Genomic DNA, 26,712 nt, shown 5'->3' with positions numbered 1-26,712 from the left:
TAGTCACCATGTTTTACATTAGATCCTCAGACCTTATTCATCTTAGAGCTGAAATCTTTTTACCAGCCTCTCCCTGTTTCCTCCACGCCCCCAGCCCGTAGCAGCCACATTTTTACTCCCTGTTTCTATGACTTGGACTTTTAAAAAAAATTCCAGATGTAAATGCTACCATGCATTGTCTGTCTTTCTCTGTCTGGCTTATTTCACTTAGCCTAATGTCCTCAAGGTCTGTCCATGTTGTCACAAATGGCAGAATTTCCTTCCTTTTTGTGGTTGAACAGTATTCCTGTGCGTATGTATGTGTGTTTACACGCATCTACATACCTATGTATCACATCTTCTTATCCATCCATCCATCCATTGATGGACACTTAGGTTGTTTCCATATCTTGGCGTTCATGGCTAATGCTGTAGTGAGCATGCGGGGTACAGATATCTCTTCCAGATCCTGTTTTCATTTCCTTTTTATAGATACCCAGAAGTAGGATTATTGGGTCACATGATAGTTCTGTTTTTAATTTTTTTGAGGAACCTCCATACTGTTCTCCATAGTGGCTGCACCAATTTACATTCCCACCAACAGTGCATGAGGGTTCCCTTTTCTCCACACCCTCATCAGACGCTTGTTGTCTCCTGTCCCTTTGATGATAGCCACTCTGACAGGTGTGAGGTGATATATGACTGTGGTTTTGATTTGCATTTCCCTGATGATTAGTGATGTTGAGCACCTTTTCATGTACCTGTTGGCCATCTGCACATCTCTGCAAAAATGTCCTCTGCATATTTTTTAATCTGATTGTCTTTTTGCTGTTGAGTTGTATGAGTTCTTTATATATTTTGGATATTAACCTCTTATCAAGTATATGATTTACAAATATTTTCTCCCAATTCATTGGTTGCCTTTTCACTCTGTTGATGGTTTCCTTTGCTGTGCAGATGCTTGTTACTTATTTTTGGTTTTGTTGCCTTTGCTTTTGGTGTCAAATCCAAAAAATCATCACAAGAGAGATGTCAAGGAGCTTACCCCCTATGTTTTCTTTTTAGGAGTTTTATGCTTTCAGGTCTTATGTTCAAGTCTTTAATCCATTTTGAGTTGATTTTTGTGTATGGTGTAAGATAGTGGCCCAGTTTCATTCTTTTGCATGTGGCTGTCCAGTTTTTCCAACACCATTTATTGAACAGACTGACCTTCCCCATTGTATGTTCTTGGCACCTATGTGGTAAACTAAGTGCCCATATAAGGCCAATTAAGTGACCTTATTTCTGTGTTCTCTATTCTATTCTGTTGCTCTCAAGGTCTGTTTTTATGTCAATACCATACTGTTTTGATTACTATAGTTTTGGCTATACAGTTGACCCTTGAACAACTTGGGTTTGAACGGTGGCGGTCCACTTTTACTCAGATTTGTTTCAATAGTAAATACGACAGTGCTGCACTTTCCATGGTTGGTTGAATCCATGGATGTGGAACCACAGGTGCAGCAGAACTGTGGATCCAGAGGGCCAACTATAAGCCCTAAGTGGATTTTTGATTGCCCCTAACCCCTGCGTTGTTCAAGGGTCAACGGCAGTTTGAAATCAGAGAGCGTGATGTCTCCAGCTTTGTTCTTCTTTCTCAAGATTGCTTTGACTATTCAGAGTCTTTTGTGGTTCCATACAAATTTTGAGATAGTTTTTTCTATTTCAGAGACAAATGCCATTGGAATTTTGACAGGGATTGCATTGAGTATGTAGATTTCTTTGGATAGAATGGACATTTTAACGATGTTAATTCTTCCAGTCCACGAGCATGGAGAAATCTTTCCATTTATTTCTGTTTTCTTCAGCTTCTTTTTATCAGTGTCTTATCGTTTTCAGTATATAAGTCTTTCACCCTCTTGGTTAAATTTATTTCTAGGTATTTTATTCTTTTTGATACAGTTGTAAATGGGATTGTTTTCTTAGTTTCTCTTTCTGATAGTTCATTGCTAGTGTATAGACACAACTGATTTTTGTATCTTCCAACTTTACTTAATTCATTTGTTCTCACAGTTTTTTGGTGGAGTCTTTAGGGTTTCCTTTAGGGTTTTTGATATTCTGATGCATAATATCATGTCATCTGCAAATATAGACTGTTTTACTTCTTCCTTTTTGATTTGGGTCCCTGTTATTTCTTTTTCTTGTCTGATTGCTGTGGCTAGAACTTCTAATACTATGTTCAATAAGTGACAAGAGTGGGGATCCTTGTCTTGTTCCAGCTCTTAGAAGAAATGCTTTCAGCTTTTCACTGTTGAATAAGTTGTTTGCTGTGGGCTTGTCATATATGACCTTTATTATGGTGAGGTATGTTCCCTCTATACCCACTTTGTTGAGTTTTTATCATAAATGAATATTTTGTCAAATGCTTTTTATGCATCTACTGAGATAATCATATGATTTTTGTCCTTCATTGTGTTAATGTGCTGTATCATGTAGATTGACCTGCAGGTATTGAACTATCCTTGCGTCCCTGGGGTAAATCCCACTTGACTATGGTATATGATCTTTTAATGTGCTGTTGAATTCAGATTCCTAGTATTTTGTTCAGAACTTTTTGCATCTATGTTCATCAGGGGTATTGGACTGTAGTTTTCTTTTCTTGTGGTGTTCTCAGTTTTGGTATCAGGGTGATGCTGACCTCTTTTTTTTTTTTTAATTATTTATTTATTTATGGCTGCGCTGGGTCTTCGTTGCTGTGCATGGGCTTTCTCTAGTTGTGGTGAGTGAGGGCTACTCTTCGTTGCAGTGCATGGGCTTCTCATTTCGGTGGCTTCTCTTTGTGGTGGAGCACGGGCTCTAGGCATGCGGCTTCAGTAGTTGTGGCACGCGGGCTCAGTAGTTGTGGCTCGCAGGCTCTAGAACACAGGCTCAGTAGTTGCGGCACATGGGTGTGGTTGCTCTGCGGCATGTGGGATCTTCCTGGACCAGGGCTCGAACCCATGTCCCCTGCATTGGCAGGCGGATCCTTAACCACCGTGCCACCAGGGAAGCCGACGCTGGCCTCTTAAAATGAGTTTGGAAGTGTTCTCTCCTCGTTTTGGGGGAATAGTTTGAGAAACATTGGTATTAATTCTTCAATTGTTTGATAGAATTCACCAGTGAAGCCATCTGGTCCTGGACTTTTGTTTGTTGGGAGGTTTTTGATTATTGAGTCAACCTCCTAATAACTGGTATTTTCATTTCTTCACTATTCAATATTGATAGGTTTGATGTTTCTAGGAATTTATCCACTTCTGGGATGTCCGATTTGTTGGCGTATATTGTTATAGTAATCTCTCACGATCCTTTTTACGTCTGTGATATCAGACGTAATGTCTCCTCTTTTTTTTTTTCTGATTTTGTTCGTTTGAGTCCTCTCTTTTTTCCTAGGTGAGTCTAGCTAAAGGTTTGTCTATTTTCTTTGTCTTTTGGAAGAAAACAGCTCATAGTTTTACCGATCTTTTCTATGATCTTTTTAGACTCTATTTCATTTATTTCTGCTCTGATTTCTGTACTTCCTTCTACTAACTTTGGGCTTCATTTGTTTTTTCTAGTTCCTTGAGGTGTAAAGTTGGTTGTTTATTTGGGATCTTTGTTTTTTCTTAATGTGGGTTTTTATCACTCTGAACTTCTCTCTTAGAACTGCTTTTAATGCATCCCATGAGGTTTGGTCTATTGTATTTCCATTTTCACTTGTCTCAAGGTTCTTTTTTTAATTGAAGTGTAGTTGATTTACAATATTATATTAGTTTCAGGTATACAACGTAGTGATTCAATATTTTTATACATTATACTCCCTTTAAATTTATTACAGATTAATGGCTGTGTTTTCCTGTGTGTGCAATATTTCCTTGTTGCTTATATATAGTTGTTTGTACCTCTTAATGTCTCAAGATGTTTTTTGATTTCTTCTTTGACCCATTGGTTGTTCAGTAACATGCTATTTAACTTCCACATATTTGTGAATTTTCCAGTTTTCTTCTTGTAACTGATTTCTAGTTTTACACCATTGTGATGGGAAAAGATGCTTGATGTGATTTCGGTCTTCTTAAATTTATTAATACTGGTTTGTGGCCTAACGTGATATCCTGGAGAATGTTCCATGTGTGCCTTAGAAAAATATGTATTCCGCTGCTGTTGGATGGACTGTTTTGTCAATGTCTGTTAAGTCCATCTGGTCAATTTCCTCATTGATTTTCTGTCCAGATGATCTGTCCATTGTTGGAAGTGGTATACTGAAGTGCCCTACTGTTATTGTATCGCTATCTATTTCTCCCTTTAGGTCTGTTGATATTTGCTTTATATATTTAGGTGCTCCTATATTGGGTGCATAAATATTTACAAATATTATTTCCTCTTGTTGGGTCAACTCCTTTATCATTATATGATTCCCTCCTTTGTCTCTTAGTACAGTCTTTGGCTTAAAGTCTATTTTGTCTGACATAAGAATGAGCTACCCTGGGTTTCTTTTGGTTTCCATTGGCATGGACTGTCTTTCCATCCCCTCGCTTTCAGTCTGTGTGTGTCCTTAAAGGTGAAGTGACTCTCTTGTAGGCAGCATATAGATGGGGCTTGTTTTTTATTCATTCAGCCACTCTGTGTATTTTGATTGAAGAATTTAGTCTATTTACATTTAAAGTAATTATTGATAGGTATGTACTTCCCTTTTTAAAATTGTTTACGTAATTTTTTTTAATTCTTTTGTTTCTTTTTTCACCTCTTTGTCTCTTTTCTTTGTGATTTTTTTGGAGTGGTATGCTTCAATATCTTTCTCTTTCTCTTTTGTGTCTCTGTTATAGGTTTCTACTTTGTGGTTACCATGAGGCTTACATGAAACATCTTATAATAGTCTGTTTTAAGCTGATAACAGTTTTAAGTCTGTACGCATCGTTTTCCATTCTACTATAGAAGCAGCAGTGGTTTGTTGAATTGTGAATCCAGCAGGAGAGAATAAGTTAAGCATGTCTGTCACTTTCATGTTTGTAAAAATGCATCCCGTCATATTTCTTTTAGTAAAGGAAATTTTTATTACTTGTCTTCATATCAGCCTCAATTTTTATAACAACAGTTTCCCACGGTTCATATACTAAGTAAAGTTGACTTAAATTTACCATATTCCAGCTTTTTGGTATTTTGGAGACTGCTGGTCACTCACTTTGCACCCACAGAGATTCTTTAGAAAGACTTTTCACATGCAAGACCCGTTTCTCTGTCATTACGTTTTTAGGGTCACAGCTGTTGCTGGGAGGCTAGATACCTGAAAGTAACTTGTTGAGTTTCTGCCAAAATAGAAGGGACCATCCTGTCCCCTTACCACCACTCCCCCTTCACTGGGACCCCTGAGGCACCTGGGGTAGGGCCTCTGCAGCTGGACTAGTTGAGTCTGTCTAGGGGCTACTGAATGTCTAGGGATGGCCGTAGCCTTTGACGTTCCAGTCGACATAGTGGTTAGATCTGTAATAGTTGGTTAAATAGTTGACCAATAGGTATTGAGCGTTGCTAAAACAAATATTGCTGTGTTGATTCTACCACAGCTAACGTGCTGGTGAGTCAGTGGGAGCAGCTGTAACGTACCGGGCACTTGCCCGGTGCTTGCCCCCCCCCCCATGTCTCCTGCAGGATATTATCTGTGGCTGGAATGCAGATCTTTTCACCCCCATTTCATAGGCAGAGACACTGAGCCTCAGGGGAGCGAAGAGGGTTGCCCAGGGTCACAGAGTGGAGCCCACAAGCAGTGTTCTGTTCTGGCCACGAGCTGCTGCTTCCAAGCCCGTGTTGCTTCTGCTCCCAGGCTCTGACCTTCCGCGGCAGTGACACGGCAGCAACCTGTTATCTGAGTGCTTACCTTGAACCTGGGACCCCTTGACGCTCTGAGAGATGAAACAACTTGGCCAAAACCGTGTGCTCGTAGGGCAGAGTGGGCTGTGAACCCACATCTTCCTGACCCAAAGCCTTTCATTTTTACTTGACCGTGAATTTTATTCATTTATTTTCCCTAGCAAAACCTCGAGCAACCAATGAGGGTTTGGAAGCGAGTCCCTTTTGGAAACCTAAAGAAGGGAGGAGGGAGGAAGGCTTTGGGAGGGGTTGGGGTGTAGGAGACAGGACCTGAATCTTCCAAAGGCCTCGGTACCTCCTGAAGACCCCAGGGCCAGCTCAGCAGGCCTCGGACCTGCACCTGTGCTCTTCCCAGATGTTGCCGTGTATTTGTGACTCCCCGCTGACCAGCTGACCTCTGAGAGGGAAGTCTTCTGTGGAGGCTGAAGGACGTCCTACACTTCCTGTGTGTGGGGTCATCCCTGGGGTCCCCTGCTCTTCCCAGGGCACCTGTGTCCAGAGCGACGCTGCATAGAGTCGAGATTTACCGTTTCTTTACGTAGCAGTGAAATCATCCTTTTCTGATGGTTGAGGTGACGGTCAAAGTTTAGCCAAGCATTTCTCTTTTCTGTCACAGCCGACACGCCCCAGCAGTGTGGCTTCCTCGAAGGCTGGACACAAATTAAAAACACAAAAAGCGAACCCTTTCCCACCCCCACCCCCCCAGTTCTTTTCCTTAGGACAGATTGTAGAACTGAATTAGTAACTTTGCAGTCATTTCTCCACTATTCTCTGAATTGTACCTTACAGTTTACAAAGGCATTTTCCTATAAATTCTTTCGAAGATCAGGTGATGTGGCTATATGTGGCTCCCCCACCCCCGTTTTATAAAAGATGGAAAAAAGCCAGGAGAGGTTGCTTTACTTGCCAAGACGGCCCAGCAGACGGTGACCCGTGACTCGCGGCTGCACCGGGGCTGCTGGGTGCTGACCGCACACGCGCTGTTTGCTCTCAGAGTCCCTGGACCAGGCGTGTAGACGATGCAGATGTGAGAGAGCGATTCTAAAAAACAGGCCACGCCGGCCACACGGAGCTTTAAATAAAGCACTGCTGCTCTTGAGGTTCCAAAAGTAGGAGAGGTGAAGTGTTTTCCTTGGCCTCCTTCCTCCAGAAAAGCAAAACGTATTCGTGCTGTGCGTTTGTGTGTATTGCCGGGTAGGGGGGTGTAGGCTTTTGAAAAGCAAACTAGACCTCGAACGGGTACATCTCTTGGAGGTGATGGGTGTGTTTATTACCTTGTTTGTGGTGATGGTACCAAGTGCGTTTGCGTATGTCCAAACTCACCCAATTGTACACATTTAATACGCGCAGCTCCTTGCATAGCTAAGTGTACCTCAGTAAAGCTGAAAAGCACTGAACTGCCACGGCAGGATGGGAATCCCTCTACGGCCCCCCCTGCAGTGCGCGCTGATCTGAAGCGGGTGTGTGGAAAAGTGCAGTGAGCAGCCTGGTGGCCCCAGGGACCCCACCTTCCCCTGTCACTGGCGTGTCTCAGTGCAGAGAGCGGAAGAGCACCTTGGGCTTTAGATCTCTGCTGGTCAGGATCGACTTTCCTGTTGGCCTTTATTATAACACCACAAGTGCGTTCTTTGGAAACTGTACGGCTGCAAGATGGTGATAAAACAGTATGAATAACTCAGACCGTGGAAGATCACAGTTTAAGGAGAGCGACTTTTGGTGCTGTGTTAATGAACAGGATAGTAACAGAAACAGGTTCTGAATGGAGGCCAGTACCCCTCAGTGCTTGTTGAGTGGAGTAACCGTGTCCGCCTGCTGGTCCCTGACTGGGGGCCAACCCCACATCTCCCTGTGCGATGACATTTGCTTTCTGAGCCTCTCGGAGTCGACCCTGACCCACAGTCGCATTGACACGTGACTTGGTGGGATTGGTGGAGACTCCCTGACCCACCCCTGGCTCTGCCACCTTTCTGTGTGCAGACCTCCCTGGGCACACAGGGCCAAGCTGCGGTCAAGGACAGCCCAGGGCAGCCCGCAGCCCACCGGGGGAGCAGAATGCTTCATCCACAGATGGGGTGTTTCCGCAGAACGCTGCTTTCTGCTTGGGAATGAGTGGGAAATGGAGGGGATACGAGACCCCCTCCCCCAGTCAGACCGACTTTGGTTGGAGGCGTCGGGCGTTTGTAGCCTACACTCTGAACCTGAGTTCTTGAGGTAGATTTTGTGGCCTTACAGAGGCTAAGAGGGACATTCCGTGCCCAGATGGCAGAACTAGGAAAGCCGTCGACCCCAGGAGCGGCAGGAACATCTTCCCTGTCGGTAGCCTGGGTCTGTGGAGGCCTGTTTTGTGGGAGGAGCTGAACGCTTACAGGCCGTCTTCAAATGACCGCATCTTATCCCCCGGAAGCTCATAGTGAAGACAGTTTTGCAGAACGTTGGTCATGTTTTCCCAGGGGGTAGATCCCAACTTGCGCTCGGAACAGAAGTTCCTGGAGGGAGCGTCAGGTGCGCGGTGGAGGGGCTGAGCGTCCCATCGTGTGTGTTGCCCTCTGGGCCTTAGTTTCCGGGACAGTGACGCGGAGGGACTGGGTGAGTGCTGGGTCTGTGATCCGGGCATCTAGGGACAGGGCCGCAGCCAACCCCACAGATTCTGGGCAAAGGTCAGGGTGTGCCACAGCTTAGACCCCTCCCCAGGCGCAGCAACCTCGTGGCGCCCGTCCGCCACCTGAGTCCCACCTCCAGGACAGGGCTCCGGGGCCTCCCTGAGCTTCAGTGGCTGAGGCTGCTGGCCCTCGTTCTCCCATTGGCCACGTGGGGCGGGCGCAGGGGGACACGGACGCTGGATTAGGGGCTGGGGGCGGCGTGGAGAGGGACACACCACGGCCCACCTCTTTCCAGAAGAGGCACACAGGCCTCAGGCGCCTCGTGCCTGCCGGCTGCACTCCGGGCTGGGCAGGCAGGCCCGGGTCTCCGGGGCTGAAAGCTCCCCGGGATTCCGAGGAGCTGGCGGAGGAGAGAACCGAGGTGTCAGTGCTTCATCAGAGCCATCCCCATACCTGCTTCCTTCTGAGGGTCGTGGAGGGACCTCTGAAACACGCACCCCGGGCCCCAGCTCCAGGGGCTCGAATTCGGGGAAGCCTAGACGTTTGTGCTTCTTCTGTGGAGCGTCCCAAGCCCTTCTGATCACCAGTTTGGAAACTGCTGACCTGGACCCCGGGTTTTGCATCCCCTGCCAGTGGGGGCGCCGCAGGGCTCGTTTGGGGCTGAGGCCTAGTGAGGTCAGAGGGAGGCGGGGGGTCGGCCTCCTGGACCTGCCGGCTCCCCTTGTGCACAGTCGCCCCCACTGTGCCCTGGGCCACCTTGAAATGCGCACTGTCCTTGAGGGGCCGCCTGGGATGCTCGGACCCCACTCCAGACCCACCTGGAGCGGGCCGAAGGGGCCCGAGCATCTGTATGTTCACACCCGTCTTCCCTAAAGGGACCTTCTGAGGTCCTGCACGTGAGGATTTTCATATATTCACACTTTAGATAATTCACGAGCCTTTAAAAAATTCCATTCCATGCCTGTTTATAGTGCGTGTTGGCAGTTGTGGGTTTCGATCCTTGCAGGGAGCTAGCCCTCGAGGGAGACTGCTCTTAGGCCCAGAAATCGAACAAACACGACGGAGAAACAGGCAGCAGCGCCGGGCACCGTGGTGCTCAGGTCACAGCAGGCCCGGGAGCCGACACCTGCCCTCTACGCCTTGTGTTCTGTGTTTGGAGATTCCAGCCAGGGGGCGGAGGTTCTTGGTGGAGAAATCACATGGCAGCGTCCATGTTATTTGTGTGAAAGGGAGATGATCATTTCTCTTCTTTTAGGGATTTCTTGCCCAGTGGGGCCAGTATCTGGGTCACCTGCAGAGGAGGGATGGGAACTGGTTCCACTTTCATAGAAGGCAGTGGACGTGGTCAGTCCCACTCTGTCACTTGTGTCATACCCTGCAAACCCTGAAGGCCTTCGCGATGCCTTCCCTTCCAGAACTGGACCCTCCCACCCTCAGGGTCTGAGTCCCTCCCGCCTACGCGTCCTGACCATCCGGATCGGAGGTCCTGGCCCTGGAGGATCCCAGCGGATCTTCTGATATAACCAGAACATGATTGCACTCTGTCCTTCCTGACTCAAGGGCTGGGCCTCCGGTGTTCCCTGGCCCTGGGAGGCTGACCGCGGGAGACCCAGTTCTGTCCCCACAGGTGTTTTGCTTGCAGTGTGGATGACATTTGTGGGGGGCTGGGGAGGCTGTCACTTTGACTGTCTCAGGGATGGAAAACTTGAGGGGGCCGGTGTTCAGAACACCTGGTCACTCAGGGCTTGTCCTGCAAAAATATAACTAACATGCCGGACAATTCTTATTCCCAGATGAGAGCCAGGTTCCAGATGGGTTTCCGGGTAAAGGTCCCTGAGCTCCTTTGACCGTCACCAGCCCCGGGGCGGGGGCCATTCCTGACTGGTCCCCCACGGCACCCCTCCCTGTCAGCGTGAAATACCAGCCAAGTGGGTGTCCTTTACTCTCCTGGCATGCTTTGTAGACATTTTAGATGTGTGTGTATGTGTTGACAATAAAAGGATGGAAAAAGACAGACCATGGAAATGTTCATCACAATGGAAAGAAAGCAGGAATGGATGTGTTAACATCAGATAAAGTGTCTTTCAGAGTGAGGACGACCGCGGGTGTGGACGGTCCCGCCAGGGCCCGCATCACGCACGGCACAGGTAGTTGCCACGTGTCCTCGGGCTGTGGGTTCCTCAGGCCCGCCCTGTTTTTATGAGCTGACCGTGGCAGTTTTGAGGAGGACGTGTTGGGTGCCCCGCGGGTGGCATTTGTCTGCTCTTTTTCTCCTCGTTGGACTGGGATAGCGTGTCTTTGGTGGGAGGGCCGCGGAGGTGAAGTGCCGTCTTCACCGCAGGGCATCTGACCTGTCGGTGAGTTGGCGTGGCTGTCAGCTGTCCCCTGTCCGCTCCTAGCTTGTCCTCTCTGGGAGAGCGTCTGCGGGCGCAGCCCGCCCTGAGGGTGGGCGTGACGCCCATGTCACTTCCTGGAATTCTCCTGGGGAAGCCGGTCTTCTCCCCCATTGGTTGACTTACTCGGCCACCCATTGCCTTTTTGCTCCTTTCTCCTCTATTCTCATTTACGGCCCCTCTTTAACTGACGTAAGCAGGGCTGCTCTGCATGCAGCTTGCAGGCCCCCCGACCCAGCGCAGAGTTTCTCTGCGTGGAGATGCTTCCCGTGTGCTGTGTCAGCGCCCCGCTTTACCAGATGACCCCACGTTGTCTTCCCGGGCAGGGCTGCCGTGTTCCTGTCTTGGCAGAAAACGAGGACTCCCACTGCCCGCCCCCCGCCTCCCTGACACTCACGCCATCACCTGGTCCATTTCTGTCCATCTAGCATAAAAAGGCATCTCGCTGTCAGATCAGATCATGGACGAGGTGCGGCTTTTTCTGTGTTGATTCATCATCTGTGCTGTCCTTCTGGGCAATGACTTGGTGTTCACTTGCTTTCAATTGAGTTGTGGGCCTGTTTCTTCGTGAATTGCAGGACTCTTTATGTATTCTAGGTACCAGTCCTTTGTTATTATAGGTACTGGTTTCGTTACAAGTATATTTCATCATATTTTGATCTATGAAGATTGATAGTTCTCACTTGAGAATCCACACTTCTTTGAACAGAGTCTTCTACTGTACCAGCCATGGCACAAATGGCACACCGCTGTTTATAGGCGTTAATGCTTGCTTATAGAAGGGCGTCTTGTATTCTTATAATTCTGCCGGAAGGGTTTTATATATATTTTGTGTTGTTTCAGTGTTCAACAACCTAGTTTTAAATTTGGGGGCTGATACAGATAGATGCAAGGTTTTGAAATGCCGGAATTTTATTGACAGGACTTCACCGATGTTTGCCAGGTCTGAGTCTGAGACGGTACCTTCTCAGTAGCCTAATGAGCTGTGCTAAACTTTCATCTTCGCTTTTCTGCTGCTGCTCTCACCAGCTGTCAGAAAAAGTTGGAAGATTCACCCTTCCTTATTGATCTGTATTTCATGAATATTTATGTATATTCCATGTACTTCCCCCGTTTTTTTTGGGGGGGGTGTTCTTGTTTTTTTCTTCCCCCGTTTTATTCAAAGTAGCTGCACGACATAAAATTTAAATTTTCAACTGGAATTCTTCCATGGCTTCCCTCGTGAGTGAAGAGCCCGTATTACACAGAGTAACGAATGACGGTATCCAAAGGTGAGACTGTTCTAAACGAAGTTTCTTAAATTTGAATCCAACCGCAAACCAGGGCCGAGGCAGCATCTCAGTGTCTTGTGTCCACCGGGGGGTCTGGGGGTGGAGCTCGCACAGCTGCAGAGCGTCCACGCACGCCTTCAAGCGCTTGCTGGGTGCACGGGCTCAGGCACTTCTAAGCGCTCGGTTTGCGCGGAGACAGAATCCTTGTCTGCAAGGAGTCCCACTCAGCGAGAAAACAGCCAAAAATATGTGTGAAGTCCCCCGTCAGTGCCAGGAAGAGAGAAAGCAGAGCAGGGAAATTGTCAGGCGGGGGCGGCAGGGGGGATGCAGCAGCTCTTCTAGATGAGCTGGGGCCGTGGGGCTGGGCGGAGGCTTGGGTGTCATCAGGGGTGGGATGTGGACGTGAGAGGGAGGGAGATGCCAGGGAGCAGGGCGTGCGGGCCTGGGGGAAGAGCTGGCGTTGGCAGTGGTTTCGGGTTGTGTTCTGGTGTGACGGGAAGGGATGGCGGGGCTTCAACGGAGGAGGCCCAGCCCACTGTCTGTTTGCAGGTACCACAGGCTGCTGCTGGGGAGTCAGACCAGAGGGTGGGGACGGACCGGGGAGGAGAAGGCTGCCTTGTCCGGGCCCTGCTGCTGCTGGCTTGGAGCTGGGCGGTGGCAGGGCCAGCGCTGGTCGCATCTGAGATGGATTTTGAAGGCGAGCCTCTGGGGTTTGCTGATGAAATGGATGGGGACACCACGTTCTGTGGGATGTGCTAGGATTCTTGCCCTGACGGGCACCTGGGTGAATGGTCGTCTCACGTTCGTATACTCAGAGGGGACCTGGGGAGACGGGGGGTGGGATTTTGTGGTTGCTGTTCATGTGATTGGTTTTCTTTTGGTTTTGGTTCGGTGTGGATGGTGACGAGCTCTGTCTGGATGAGTCTGGAGGGCAGTGGGGCGTCCACGTGGAGGTGTCGCTGAGACGGGGTAGCAGGCGGCATCTGGAGGGGAGCCGGGCTGGAGGCCGCGTTTGGGAGTAGCTTGGGTAGAGACAGGGGTGAGAGGATCAAGGCCTGGCTGCTGCATCTCTGGGTCAGAAACACGAGGAGGGGCCAGTAAGAGACAAGGCAGGAGGCAAAGCAGGGCTGCGTGACCCCAGGCAGCCGAGTGAAGGGCGGCTCCCCCCGACGGGCTCATGGGCCGTGTCCGCCGTCAGCGGGCAGGAAAGATGACCCAGAAGAGAGAGGAGTACTCATGCCACGGTGGAGAGAAGGGGCAATGACCAGAGGAGCCGATCCTTCGGGAAGAGGGGGTGGGTGGGGTCCAACATGGAGGAGGTGGCCCCCGACGGTCACCCGGGGACCGGAGGGACAGAGGCGCCTGCAGCCCTGGGACCCCCGATGGCTTCTGCTTCCTCAGCGAAGGAAGAGGCAAGGTCATTCACCAGCTCCACAGCCGGAGTGGGAGGCGGTGCTCAAGGGCGGAGAAGGAAGGTCTGGAACGGCCCTCACCGGGGAGGGCGTTCACGGAGGACGTGGGCGTGGCTTGCCAGGCAGCACCAGGCTCCCTCGAGCCGGCGTCAGACACAGGACGGCAGGACGTGGGCCGGGGGGCGGGTGCGTCTCTCGCACGATCGATCGGTTGCCCTGGAGCTGGTGGGGAGTGGGTGCCACCAGAGTTTCCTGCACGTGCGCACGGACATCGCTGCAAATGCTCCTGACGTGTTACCGCGTCCTGGCTCCGCTAAGTCGAGGGTAAAGGATTATGCTTGGAGGAGCTGAAGTACATACAGCAAAGACCGCAGGTGGAACCAGGGCAGCCTGGCCGGTGCGGGGCAGGTTAGCGAGGGGCTGATGGCGCCGAACCTGGAGAAGCAGATGCTGTGAAGAGCAGGGTGGGGACCCAGTGGAAGGTGTCACTTAAAAGCATCATGTGGTGGGAGGGAAGGCGCGTGGAAAACAAGTCAGATCCCATCACTCACAAGAGCTTCTTTCCTTTCAACAACACCCAGGAGCTGGACTGGAGTCAGCGCAGGAGAGCTCTGTGTGTAACACACACAAGAAGTGGGATGTAGGTCCTGCTGGTTCCAGTAAAATCTGCCGTATTGGTCCCGAGACCGGGGCGGCAGGTACACAAGGTGAGCTGGAGTAGCTCACGGCGCCAGAAAGTCAGGATGTGCTCAGAGCACACGCGCACGCACATGTGCACGCACAGACACAGACACACACAGACATACATACAAACACACACACAAACTCACACACAGACACACATACAAAAACGCACACACAAACTCACATACACACACACAAAAACACACAAACTCACACATACACACATACAAAAACATGGACACACAAACTCACATACACATAAAAACACAGACACACAAACTCACATACAAACATACAAAAACAGACATACAAACACACACACACAAATACACATACAGACACACATACACACACACACAAACTCACACAAATTCACCACACATACACAGACATACAGACACACACACAAATTCACACAGACACACAAACACACACAGACTCACACAAACTCACGCACACAGACACACACTTGCAATGACAGGGTATGTCACGGGGACACAGGAGCCAACGAAAAGAGCTCCCAGTAGCCAAAGTTAGCACAATTTGAGCAACAAAATAAATAAGAAGTATTGGTTGTAGCTCAAAGTATAAAATAAATACGTTTATACTAATATGAATAAATGATGGAATAAATCTAAAAATGGGGAGGAAGAGGCAGATCTCCCAGGCAGAATCCCAGATAATTTCTGCAGATCCTGGCCATCAAGGAGGTGGAGCGTCACCCCCACGGCAACCGTGGGCTGTGCTCAGAGCCTCCTTCCCCAAAGCACGGGGTGGGGGGAAGAGGAGAAGAAGGACTTTGCAGGGGGAAACGGACAGTCAGGACTCAGCCAGGTGACGGGGGCAGCCCAGGGGGCAGTCACAGTGACAGCAGGCACCCCGAGACAACGCAGGGACTGTGGGCTTTCACCTCTGTGGTCTCCTCCCCAGAGCCCAGAGCCCAGCCCTTGTGGGGAGAAAGACATCAGACAGATTCCACACGAGGGACAGCGTGCAGAACACCTGCCTGGCCCTCCTCAGAAACGGAGGGTCATCAGAACAAGGGAAGTCTGCAAAACTGTCACGCAGAGAGGAGGCTTCGGGAGACGTGACGAGTCAAGGCAAGGTGGTGTCCCGGATGGGATCCTGGGACAGAAAAAGACATTAGGGAAACACCTTAGGAGGCCTGAGTAAACTGTGGACTCCAGTTAGCGTATCGATATTGGTTTATTAATTGTAACAAATGTATCGTAGTAATGGAAGGTGTTAATAATAGGGGAAACTAAACAGTTCTAAAAAATAAAATTTATTTTAAAAAATCGCGTACAGATGCTAGAAATCTTTATTTCCTCATTGTTTTCTTGAACGATAGGGAAGATTTCCTTAAAAGAAGCGTACATTTGGGATAAATGTTAGCGTTTATCTCTCTGGAATTTGTAGAGGTGTCTGTTTAGTAATTAAACCAGAGTAGCTCAAGTCCCTTCTCAGGAACTGGGTCCCTGCCCTGCTGAGCATGATGGGTGCGGGTCCTTGTCCCCAGAGTGAGGAACAGAGGGGCTTTCTGTAATTACCTTTCCCGTTAAATAGGAAAATCTAAACCAGAATGTGTAGGAATGTGGGCGTAAACCACATACATCTGAAGAACTAAAATGACTGTGACAGCTTAGTCGTATTTGAGCGCTAGGAGACCCAGATCACAGGGAGTGTGTTTTGTAAATCTCTCTGCTTCTTTTACCCTTGTATGTTTCGTAATTAGGCAGAGAATCCTGAATAATAAGGTAGCCAGGAAAGGTCAGGTATCCAATAGTGTAGCTGAATTCATTAGCGTGATTCAAGGAAGCGCATGACATTTATACTTTGATATGTTTATGAACCAGGTGTTTACGTTATAGAAGTTACAACTACTCTCATGGTTGTGGAAAAAAATGGCAAACCCCTAAATACAGTGACAGAGGGCTGTTGGTTTACTTCGGGAGTAGTGGTATGCATTGTCTGAAAATACTTCATGCTCTCTTGACGTTTTAGAGGAAGGTCAGGTTTCACCAAAGATATCAATGTCCATTTTCAAAAATGGGTATTTTTCCTTTTTTTTCTTTTTAAAATTTCAGCCTTATCAAGGTATAATTGACAAAATTGTAAGGTATTTAAAGTGTACATGGTGGTGATTTGATATAGGTATACATTGGGAAAGTATTCTCCCCATCTAGTTAATTAGCACATCTGTCACCTCACATGTTTATCTTTTTTTGGTGAGAACATTGAAGTTCTACTCTCTCAGCAAGTTTCTATTATACAGTACAGCGTCATCAACTGTAGTCACCATGTTTTACATTAGGTCCTCAGAGCTTATTCATTTATAGCTGAAAGCTTCTACTGTACCCTTTTACCAACCTCTCCCTGTTTCTCCCTCCCCCCAGCCCCTGGCAGCCACTCTTCTGCTCTGTCTCTGTGACTCTGACTTTTGGGGACATCTTCCCACTGCTGGTGTTTTCCCCATCACTCCATTAACTGTGATGTCTTCCAGGTTGGTGTAAGGCAGTGTTGATTCCAAGTGCAGTGCAGTTTTATGGACTTTCATTTGTTTTACAATTAATACCATAAAATAAAATTGGCTTATTAAATTGACTGTGATTCTCCAAAATGATGGTGCTTGGCTGTTACCTAATGTTCGTGACCTTCTTCCCAGTGTGATGAATGTCTAAGACACCCAGGAGGAAATTGAGAGAGGTTAGCAAAAGTTAGCAGAATAGGAACTCCATGGCTTGAGCAGTAAATTATGTGGAAAAATAGTATTTCCCAGATTCTAGCTGAAACAACAGAGTCCCCAGTCCTATTTCTTCTGTAAAATTTCCTAGGTGCTAGTGAGTTGTATTGACTTACAGGCTAGTCTCTGGAATACTGGTTTTGTCCAGGCATTTCACATAGTAAAATGAGTTGCTGGGTGATTGTCTCTTGAATACTGACTCACGTTTTAAGGTATTTTTCTAACGTGATTTAATTTGGGGCGGGAGGGAAGCGCTGATCCTGGCAGTAAGGATGAATTAACGGTAGAAATTCACTTTATAAAAGATGGGGAGAGGGTGCAGCAGAAACCCTAGATTTATAATAAAAGTATAAAATTTGGTCTTGATTGAGAATTGCCATCCACTAACAAATCCTGTTCAAGAAAGTTCATTTAGGAAATTTTGTGTACCTCATCACACCCAGTAGAATGTCTGCTACCAAAAAGCAGAACGACAAGTGTTGGTGAGGGTGTGGAGAAACTGGAACCCTGTGCACTGCTGGTGGGAGTGCAAACTGGTGCAGGTGATATGGTGCTTCCTCAAAAAATCATAAATAGAATTATGGTCCAGTGAGACCTGCCACTGGGCGTCACATAGACACAGGTAGAGCGGGGATGTCTAACATTTATCCAGCACTGACCAGGTATCGGGTACTTCCTGTGATTGTCTCATTTCATCCTGATGTCTGCAGACAAAAACGGAGGTCGGAGGTTAAGCAGCTTCCCCCCAGGGTCGCTCACTGGTAGGTGCTGAGCCTGGATCTCCCATTCCTGGCCTCCTCCGACCAGAGAGGAACATTCCCAGGAATGGCTCCCATCGGTGCCCACAGAGGAGACCTTTCCAGACTCAAAGACCGAGACTGTACAGGCCACAGCCTTTGACTGTGATCCAACAGAGTTAGAAAAATCATAAAAAGACCTTCTCCAGAGTAAACCACAGAGCAAAGGTCGCTGGGGTCTTAGAGACTCAGAAGCCTCTGCCCTGTACTGGTCAGCCACGCCCAGCAGGAGCGGCTGCAGGAAGAAGGCCTCTGCTCAGGGTGGCAGCAAGACAGGTGACAGCAGGAGAGATGGGCTTCCCCGCCCCCCGCACACCCCCAGAGGGAAGGGCGTGAGGAATGGAACTCTTTGACCTTGTGTTTTTTGTTTGTTTGTTTTGTTTTGTTTGCGGGTACACGGGCCTCTCACTGTTGTGGCCTCTCCCGTTGCGGAGCACAGGCTCCGGACGCGCAGGCTCAGCGGCCATGGCTCACGGGCCCAGCCGCTCCGCGGCATGTGGGATCTTCCCGGACCGGGGCACGAACCCGTGTCCCCTGCATCGGCAGGCGGACTCTCAACCACTGCGCCACCAGGGAAGCCCTGACCCTGTGTTTTGAAATCGGGAAAGTTTACCCTTCAACTTGGGCTGGGCTTGCTTGCCCTCTCCTCAAGTAAAACGTTACAACACCAGCGAGGCTCTTCCCAGATCAGACCTGGAAGGTCAGGAACTACTGCTCTTTCCCGCAGGTGTTTTCACTGATGAAATTTATCAAAATGAAATTGAAACTCAGTTTTTGTTTATTGGCACCCGCCTTACCCTTGGGATTTCTTTTTTTGGGCCTTGCTGCAAAATTCTGCTACCCAGGACTCTACCAGCTGCAAGAGGAAGTTTATCTTTTTTTGTTCAGGCTTTGGGATGAGACAGTTCTCATGGGTTTGAATCCCAGCACAGGCACTTTCTAGCCTGTGGATTTGGACGAGTTATTTGATATCTCGAAGCCCCAGTTCCATCAGTCATTCAGTATGTGTATAGATCCTCTCTGTTTCAGAGGGTGTCTGTAGACCTCGGATGAGCTCACACTTAGGAAGCAGCCCAGCGGGCACGAGGGGAGTTGGCGGCTCCTCCTGTGATGGAGTGCCAAGCCTGCTCTGTTGTTTATTTTCTCTTTTATACGTGGTATATTTTTGTGCCTCAGGGAAGTGGTAAGACCTTGACCCTGTCACAGGTTAATTAACTTGCCGAGAGTTGAAACAGCCGTGAGATTCCACATTGTGTCCTACTTAAAGTTGAAGCGTATCAGCTGTAATCAGTGATACTGCTTGTACAAAGCCACCAACTGACCTTTCTGTCCCCCCCAGGACACCACAGGTTCCTGCCAACTCCTGTCAAATTCGTTGGCCTCTGTAAAGTCTTTTATCTACAACACGACCTGAAACTTCAATCAAGAATTTATAAGATCTTTTAAAGCTGCTTCTGAGACTTTCTTTGAGTGGGTCTCCTTAATGCAAGTGTACTCTCTTGAAGTGTTTGCAAATAAGAACCAAGGGAGGAAACCACGGTGAGAAATGAGGGAAAACATAGAAAGTGTTCCTTGTTTGGACTGACCTTGGCACAGTTGCTCACTGCGTTGGTTTTCTGCGGCTGCTGTATTCTCTCCCAGCTCTGGAGGTCACAAGTCCCACCCAGGTCGCACAGGGCCTCGTACTTCCTGGAGGCTCCAGGGGAGGGCCTGTTCCTTGCTTCTTCCAGCTGCTAGGGGCTGCCCTCGTCCTGGCAGGTCCCTCCTTGACTCTTCTGTCTCCTTTCCGACTCATGGGGGCTCTGTGGTCACTCCGGGCCCCCCGGGATACTCCCTCAAGATGAGCTGACCTTAATTCCCCTATGCCGTGTAGCCTGACATATTCACAGGTTCCAGGTAGGAGGATGTGGACCTCTTTGGGGGGCTGGGCTATTACTCTTCCAACTGCATCTACAGAAAACCTCTGTTTGAGTGAGTTTCCATAATAATTGGTTGACTGCCTCAAAGGCATGAGACGGTACAAAGAAAAATCCTCGACTCATCTTGAAGTAGATTGTATTATTGGAGTAATTCAGACTGTATGTTGAAAATCACGGCAAGTTTGACTTTTTTTTTTCCCGTGTAGTCAGTCTCTTTTCTTACCTGGTTCTTCTCTAAACCAGTTATTTGCTCATAGCTCTATATTTTGATATGTCTGTATCCATGTGTACACACAGGTATTTTTCTGAAATTCCGAGTTAACATCCTAGAGGTAAAATGTTACACCTGTTCTCTGTCTCTGTTTTGAATTGAATTCAATAAATCGTATTCCATCCATGTAAGGTTTCTATTATACAGTGGGATTGGCAGCTTTTTAAAGCCGTATGACCCTGGTCTTCTCTGAGGCCAGCTAGATTGGTCAGTCCGTAGAAGGATGAATGAGGCAGATGTATTGAATACATTCACTTTGAGTCATCAGTCGCCCTTTCCTTCACCTCCCCATTAAACCGGGCGGCTGAAGCCTCAGCAGCCACTGTCAGCACATAACAGGGTGTCCCACACAGTGAACAGGTAACCTCAGGTGATGCAAGTGCTCTCGGGAAAGGACAGCCGTAGGTCGTACACTGATGACCTCTGGGGAGGAGACCCTGGACAGTGGCACTTAGATGGGGAGGGAAGGGGAGGGGTCTCTGGAGAGGTGCTTCTGTGCCTGGGGCTTGAATCACAAGAGAGTAGACCCTGGGTCTGTACACTCTCCAGGGAACCCTGGTGCCCTGGAAGCATATCTGCTGCTCAGGAGAGCCTGACGGAAGGAAGGAAGGAAGGGGGGGAGGGGCCACTAGGACTGGACCAACCCCCGCCCCGCCCCCTACACTGACCACGTGTGCTGCAGTGCACACAGCACTTTCTTTCTGACTGTGGTTCCCGTTCTGAGTCTCTCTGTGTGGGCAGGGGGCTCGGAGCTGTCTTCACAAGCTCCCAGGTGAGGTGCTGTTCTTACCTCATGTGACAGAAGGGCAGCTGGGCTAAGGTGCACAGAGGACTCTAACCCCGGCCCATATGACACAAAACCCCGACCCCTTAAACACGACATTCTCAGGCTGCTTGCGAGCATCCAACGTATCTTCTGAGGCGAGGCAAATATTGCTGTTCCCATTTTACAGAATAAGCTGAAGGCCGAGGAGGACGCACAGATGGCTCAGCTAAGCGTCGAATCCCAGATTCTTGACTAATGTTTTCTGTTTGCAGTTATGACCGAGTGGTTCAACTTGGTCCCCGTGACCCCTTGGGAAGTCCCTGTGAGCATTTTGGGGTGTTGGCTATTAGGAGGATTATGTAACCCAGTCATAAACCGGCAGGACGCAGTTACGGGGATCCTTTTTAGAAAGAGAGTCCCAGAATAGGATTGATATTATTTTAGGAGTTAAGTGACAACTACTGGGCCGAGAAAGTTTTTATAGCTATTCTAGTCTGTTTGGGTTTTTTAAAAAAATCTACTTCCATCTAAGACTTGGAAAAGTAGCTTATCATGTTAGGTTTTCTGAGAATTTCTTTTATTCGGTATAACATGGGGTTCTTGCTAAGCTCTATTGCAAACTGGTCACATGACATGAGACATGATCTGGCTATAAAATATTAAATTCGTGGCTCTTCCTTCTGTTGTCTTTAGGTGGGTGATAACTAGCTTAGTTAATGAAGGCAAAAATTAGATTTTCTTGAACTGCCCAAGCTGGGGTTTAAACGTGCTTTATGCTTTGCATGTGACCTCTGTGATTCTTAGACTAAATCAGAATCCCATTTCTGACTTAAAGTTTCAGTAGTCAGAATGTACTTTTTCAGACTTTCCTCTGTTACAGCTTTTCCATATTAGGAATTTAAGTCAGTTGTACTCTCCTTTCTGTTGTGGAATAATCTTGTTTCAGCTCCAGCCTTTTCCTATTGCAGTCCGTCCTACGCTCATAGCAAAGTGCTCGTGACTGAAAGGAACCGCTCCGGCTGGGCTCCTGGAGCAGTTTCCCGGGGCCTCGTGTGGAGCCCCCAACTCTCGCCTCCCGCACGGCTCCCTCCAGGATGGGCGTCCGAGGGGAGGCCGTGGGGTCTGGGGCCCGGGTGCTGCGGGGCGGGGGTCTTGCTGCACCTGCTCCTGTGCGCTGACTGGCCACAAGCAGGAGAGAAAGCATGCACGGTTTTATTCTAAGGCACTTCCGGAGTCACTTACTCCTCCTCCTTAGCCCTGGGCCCTCACATCCTGTCCCTCCCTCAACCACCGGGTCGTGCAGTCCCCAGCCCGTGTCCCCGTCCACGCGGCTCTCCTCTCCTGGTCCACAGCGGGGCCCTAAGGGACGCTGACCGCATCCGCCCTCACGCAGGACGCTGGCTGCCCGCTCGGCCCCCACCCAGCCCGGCTCAGGAAGCTTTGCGGACCCCCAGGTCGGTATCTGCTGAGTATCTGAGGCGGAAGTTCTCAAGGATTGGTTGCCCCTTAACTGCGGGTGCTGCTTAGGACAACGGGACAGCTGTTGATTGGCTGATATGCGAAGCATTGAAGTGAGCAGGTTGTTGATTGGTGGACTGTACTCGAGTGAGGCGTCCTCATTGGCTGGCCTTCAGAGGTGCTGGGATAGAGCTTGGTGGTTGGCAGCCTTCGCTGAGGTGACGTGGTTATTGATGGCAGACTGTGGTCCCTGGGGGAGGTGGTTGTTGACGGGAGACTGTGATCCCTGGCTGGGGTGGTTGTTGACGGGGGGGCTGTGATCCCTGGGTGAGATGGTTGTTGACGGGGGGCTGTGATCCCTGGGTGAGATGGTTGTTGACGGGGGGCTGTGATCCCTGGGTGGGGTGGTTGTTGACGGGAGGCTGTGATCCCTTGGGGAGGTGGTTGTTGACGGGAGACTGTGATCCCTGGGTGTGGTGGTTGTTGACGGGGGGCTGTGATCCCTGGGTGGGGTGGTTGTTGACGGGAGGCTGTGATCCCTTGGGGAGGTGGTTGTTGACGGGGGGCTGTGATCCCTGGGTGTGGTGGTTGTTGACGGGGGGCTGTGATCCCTGGGTGGGGTGGTTGTTGACGGGAGGCTGTGATCCCTTGGGGAGGTGGTTGTTGACGGGAGGCTGTGATCCCTGGGTGTGGTGGTTGTTGACGGGGGGCTGTGATCCCTGGGTGGGGTGGTTGTTGACGGGAGGCTGTGATCCCTTGGGGAGGTGGTTGTTGACGGGGGGCTGTGATCCCTGGGTGTGGTGGTTGTTGACGGGGGGCTGTGATCCCTGGGTGGGGTGGTTGTTGACGGGGGGCTGTGATCCCTTGGGGAGGTGGTTGTTGACGGGGGGCTGTGATCCCTGGGTGTGGTGGTTGTTGACGGGGGGGCTGTGATCCCTGGGTGGGGTGGTTGTTGACGGGAGGCTGTGATCCCTTGGGGAGGTGGTTGTTGACGGGAGACTGTGATCCCTGGGTGTGGTGGTTGTTGACGGGGGGCTGTGATCCCTGGGTGGGGTGGTTGTTGACCGGGGGCTGTGCTCCCTGGGTGGGGTGGTTGTTGACGGGAGGCTGTGATCCCTTGGGGAGGTGGTTGTTGACGGGGGGCTGTGATCCCTGGGTGTGGTGGTTGTTGACGGGGGGCTGTGATCCCTGGGTGGGGTGGTTGTTGACGGGAGGCTGTGATCTCTGGGTGGGGTGGTTGTTGACCGGGGGCTGTGATCCCTGGGTGGGGTGGTTGTTGACCAGGGGCTGTGATCCCTGGGTGGGGTGGTTGTTGACGGGAGGCTGTGATCCCTTGGGGAGGTGGTTGTTGACCGGGTACTCTGATCCCTGGTATGGGGTTGTGTTGATGGAAGGCTGTGATCCCTGGTGTGGGGTGGTTGTTGACGGGTGGCTGTGATCCCTTGGGGAGGTGGTTGTTGATGGGAGACTGTGATCCCTGGGTGGGATGGTTGTTGATGGGGGCTGTGATCCCTGGGGGAGGTGGTTGTTGACGGGGACTGTGATCCCTGGGTGTGGTGGTTGTTGATGGAAGGCTGTGATCCCTGGGTGGGGTGGTGGTTGACAGGGGGCTGTGATCCCTGGGGGAGGTGGTTTTTGACCGGAGACTGTGATCCCTGGGTTTGGTGGTTGTTGATGGGAGACTGTGATCCCTGGGTGGGGTGGTTGTTGACGGGGGGCTGTGATCCCTGGGGTGGTGGTTGTTGACGGGGGGTTGTGATCCCTGGGTGGGGTGGTTGTTGACGGGGGGCTGTGATCCCTGGGGTGGTGGTTGTTGACGGGGGGTTGTGATCCCTGGGTGGGGTGGTTGTTGACGGGGGGCTGTGGTCTCTGGGGGAGGTGGTTGTTGATCTGGTGGACTCCTGAAGCTTTTATACTGATGGGAAGCTTTCATAAGTCAATTACAACAGGTTTAAAGCCCTTTGTTATGTCCAAGGAACAGCTGCTCAGTTTTTAGGTGCTTGGAAATTTATTTTTCTTCTGTCCCAGAGTCATAGATTTCATGGGTGGTTTAAGCCTGTCAAAGACCCCACACTAGTTCTCACCCCCTCCCCAGCTCACCCCAGAAGTGAGCACAGGAGCACAGCCCTGCGCTCAAACCGTGGCTCTGTTGTTCAGCAAGGCACTGAATCTGTGATCCTCTGTCTCCCGAAAGCTCACACTTCCCTGAAAGGCGGGTGTTTGCAGAGTGAATGAGTGCCCCCGTGTACTCCAGTGCCCTCCCCCAGACGGAGCAGTGTGCTGAGTTCACGCCCCGGACCCAGGAAGAGCACCTGTGAGGAGGGCTGTCAGAGTGACCTGGGGCCTATGCGCTGAGTTCACGCCCCGGACCCAGGAAGAGCATCTGTGAGGGGCGCTGTCAGAGTGACCTGGGGCCTGTGACACACTGTGCATGCTCGGGCCCCGCTCCTCGAGGGTCCCATGGGGGTGAAGCTGGGCACAGCATTTTCTAGGTTCCCTCCCATGTGCTGTTCGATGTGCACTGAGACGTACCAGGCCCAGCCAGTGCCTTACTTACCTGCTTTTCATGTAGTTAAGTCGTGCAGAAAATTTATAAATTGTTTTGACCGGTCTTAAGTGATGGGCTGTTCTTGTTCAAATCTCTTTTTGAAACTGTAATTAAGACAAACCCGGTATTCAAATAAAATATTCTCTGAAGCCCATTCCTATTACTGCTCTGGTCCCTCGCATTATTATTGAAAAAAGAGAAACGACCTTCATGACCTTCAGAAATCTAACCTGACAGTGAGTTCAGTATATAGGGAGATACGGCATGGACTTGAGATTTTCTGAAAGTAGCTAACAATATTGTCTACAATTTGGAAATGAGATTTGTGTAAACACCCTTCTCAGATATTGTGTACATTATGCCTAAGGTTTATGACACATCTCCTCCTTCCCCAAAGGTTTGTTAGCTCTAAATTTGGAAGTTAATTCCTGAAAGAGGAGAACATGTATTATTTATAAGTGTCTTTAGCATCTAGCAGCAAGGGTCATGTTATTTTAAAATGGGATTCATGCTTTTGTGGAGTCAGTGCGCTAGGTCCCCTCTGTCTTCCTGAAGCCATCCCTATAAATAATGAGACCTCCTCTCTGTCAGAAAAGAAGGGGATCTGAGTCAATAGTCTTTCCATTATTCATCTCTTCCTAGTTTTGATTAAACTTCTAGTCACTTAAAGGACTGAATGTTGAGTTTTTCTGCTGCAAAAATGCCCATCTTCTACCCAAGAAGTTACAAAATAGCTCATAACTATATTCGTTACAGCCATTCAGGTATACCTTTGCTATTTATTACTTCCAGGATTGACTTAACTAGGTATGCAATGTACTGTATTTTTTTGTTTGTTTTAATAAACTTTTGATTTTGGAGGAATTTTGTATTACGGTTCACTCTTGGTATTGAATGTTTTATGGGTCTGGACAAATGTGTCATGACATGTGTCCACTACTATAGTATTATGCAGAATTGTCTCACTGCCCTAAAAATCCCTGTGCTGCACCTCATCATCCCTCTTTCCCCTGTGCCCTTGGCCACTACTGATCTTTGTCTCTGTAGTTTTCCCATTTCCAGAATGTTATATTCTTGGAATTATTAAAGAAAAACTGACACTTGTTAAAGAACGGTTAAGCAGACTTTCCTCAGGGGAGGACTCCGAGGGATTTTTGCCATAGGGGAGAGAGATTGGGCTCAACCCCACATACAAGAAGGAAGAGTGGGGATCTATAGCCCAGGAGCTGGGTGGGGAGTAGACAGATGGAAAACTACTAAGAGGAAACATCAGAGGTAAGGGGGGATTCTGGCTGCACTGACCTAACAGGGTCCTTCCTGAAAACAGGCCAGGACAGTCAGACATCACCTGGGTGAGGGTGGAGGATTCTGGCTGAACCAACTCAGCAATGGACATGGAAGTACAGACACAGAAATACAATAGTCAAGGTCTAGTCTGGGAAGAGGATTCAGAGGAGCCTGACGAAAGTTTGGTCAAGGAGAGAGTCTTTGTGAGAATCATACAGTCTCACCCTTTTCAGACGGGCTTCTTCCACTTAGTCGTGTGCATTTGAAGTTCCTTCATGTCTTTTCGTGGCTTCACAGCTCATTTGTTGTTTTCTTTTTAATTTTTTTTAATTTTAGGCTGCATTGGGTCTTTGTCGCTGCGCACGGGCTTTCTCCAGTTGCGGCGAGCGGGGGCTACTCTCTTGCAGTGCACAGGCTTCTCATTGCAGTGGCTTCTCTTGTTGCGGAGCACGGGCTCTAGGCGCGCAGGCTTCAGTAGCTGTGGCACGCGGGCTCAGTAGTTGTGGCTCGTGGGCTCTAGAGCACAGGCTCAGTAGCTGTGGCGCACGGGCTTAGTTGCTCCGCGGAATGTGGGACCTTCCCAGACCAGGGCTCAAACCCGTGTCCCCTGCATTGGCAGGTGGATTCTTATCCACTGCGCCACCAGGGAAGCCCAGTTTTATCACTGAGTAATATTCCCTTATCTGGATGGACCACAGTTTATTTGTCTATCACCAACTGAAGGACAT

The 26,712-nt window shown here is 49.4% G+C and overlaps 1 protein-coding gene across 5 annotated transcripts in view; it reads left to right on the top strand.

Moving 5' to 3' along the window:
• Positions 1 to 26,712, top strand: part of NCK2 (NCK adaptor protein 2) — a 134,762-nt gene that overhangs the window by 68,794 nt on the left and 39,256 nt on the right. The window lies entirely within an intron of this gene.

Source organism: Lagenorhynchus albirostris, chromosome 13 (assembly GCF_949774975.1).
Source record: "Lagenorhynchus albirostris chromosome 13, mLagAlb1.1, whole genome shotgun sequence".
Classification (NCBI taxonomy): domain Eukaryota; kingdom Metazoa; phylum Chordata; class Mammalia; order Artiodactyla; family Delphinidae; genus Lagenorhynchus; species Lagenorhynchus albirostris.
This window is presented reverse-complemented; position numbering and strand designations above follow the sequence as displayed.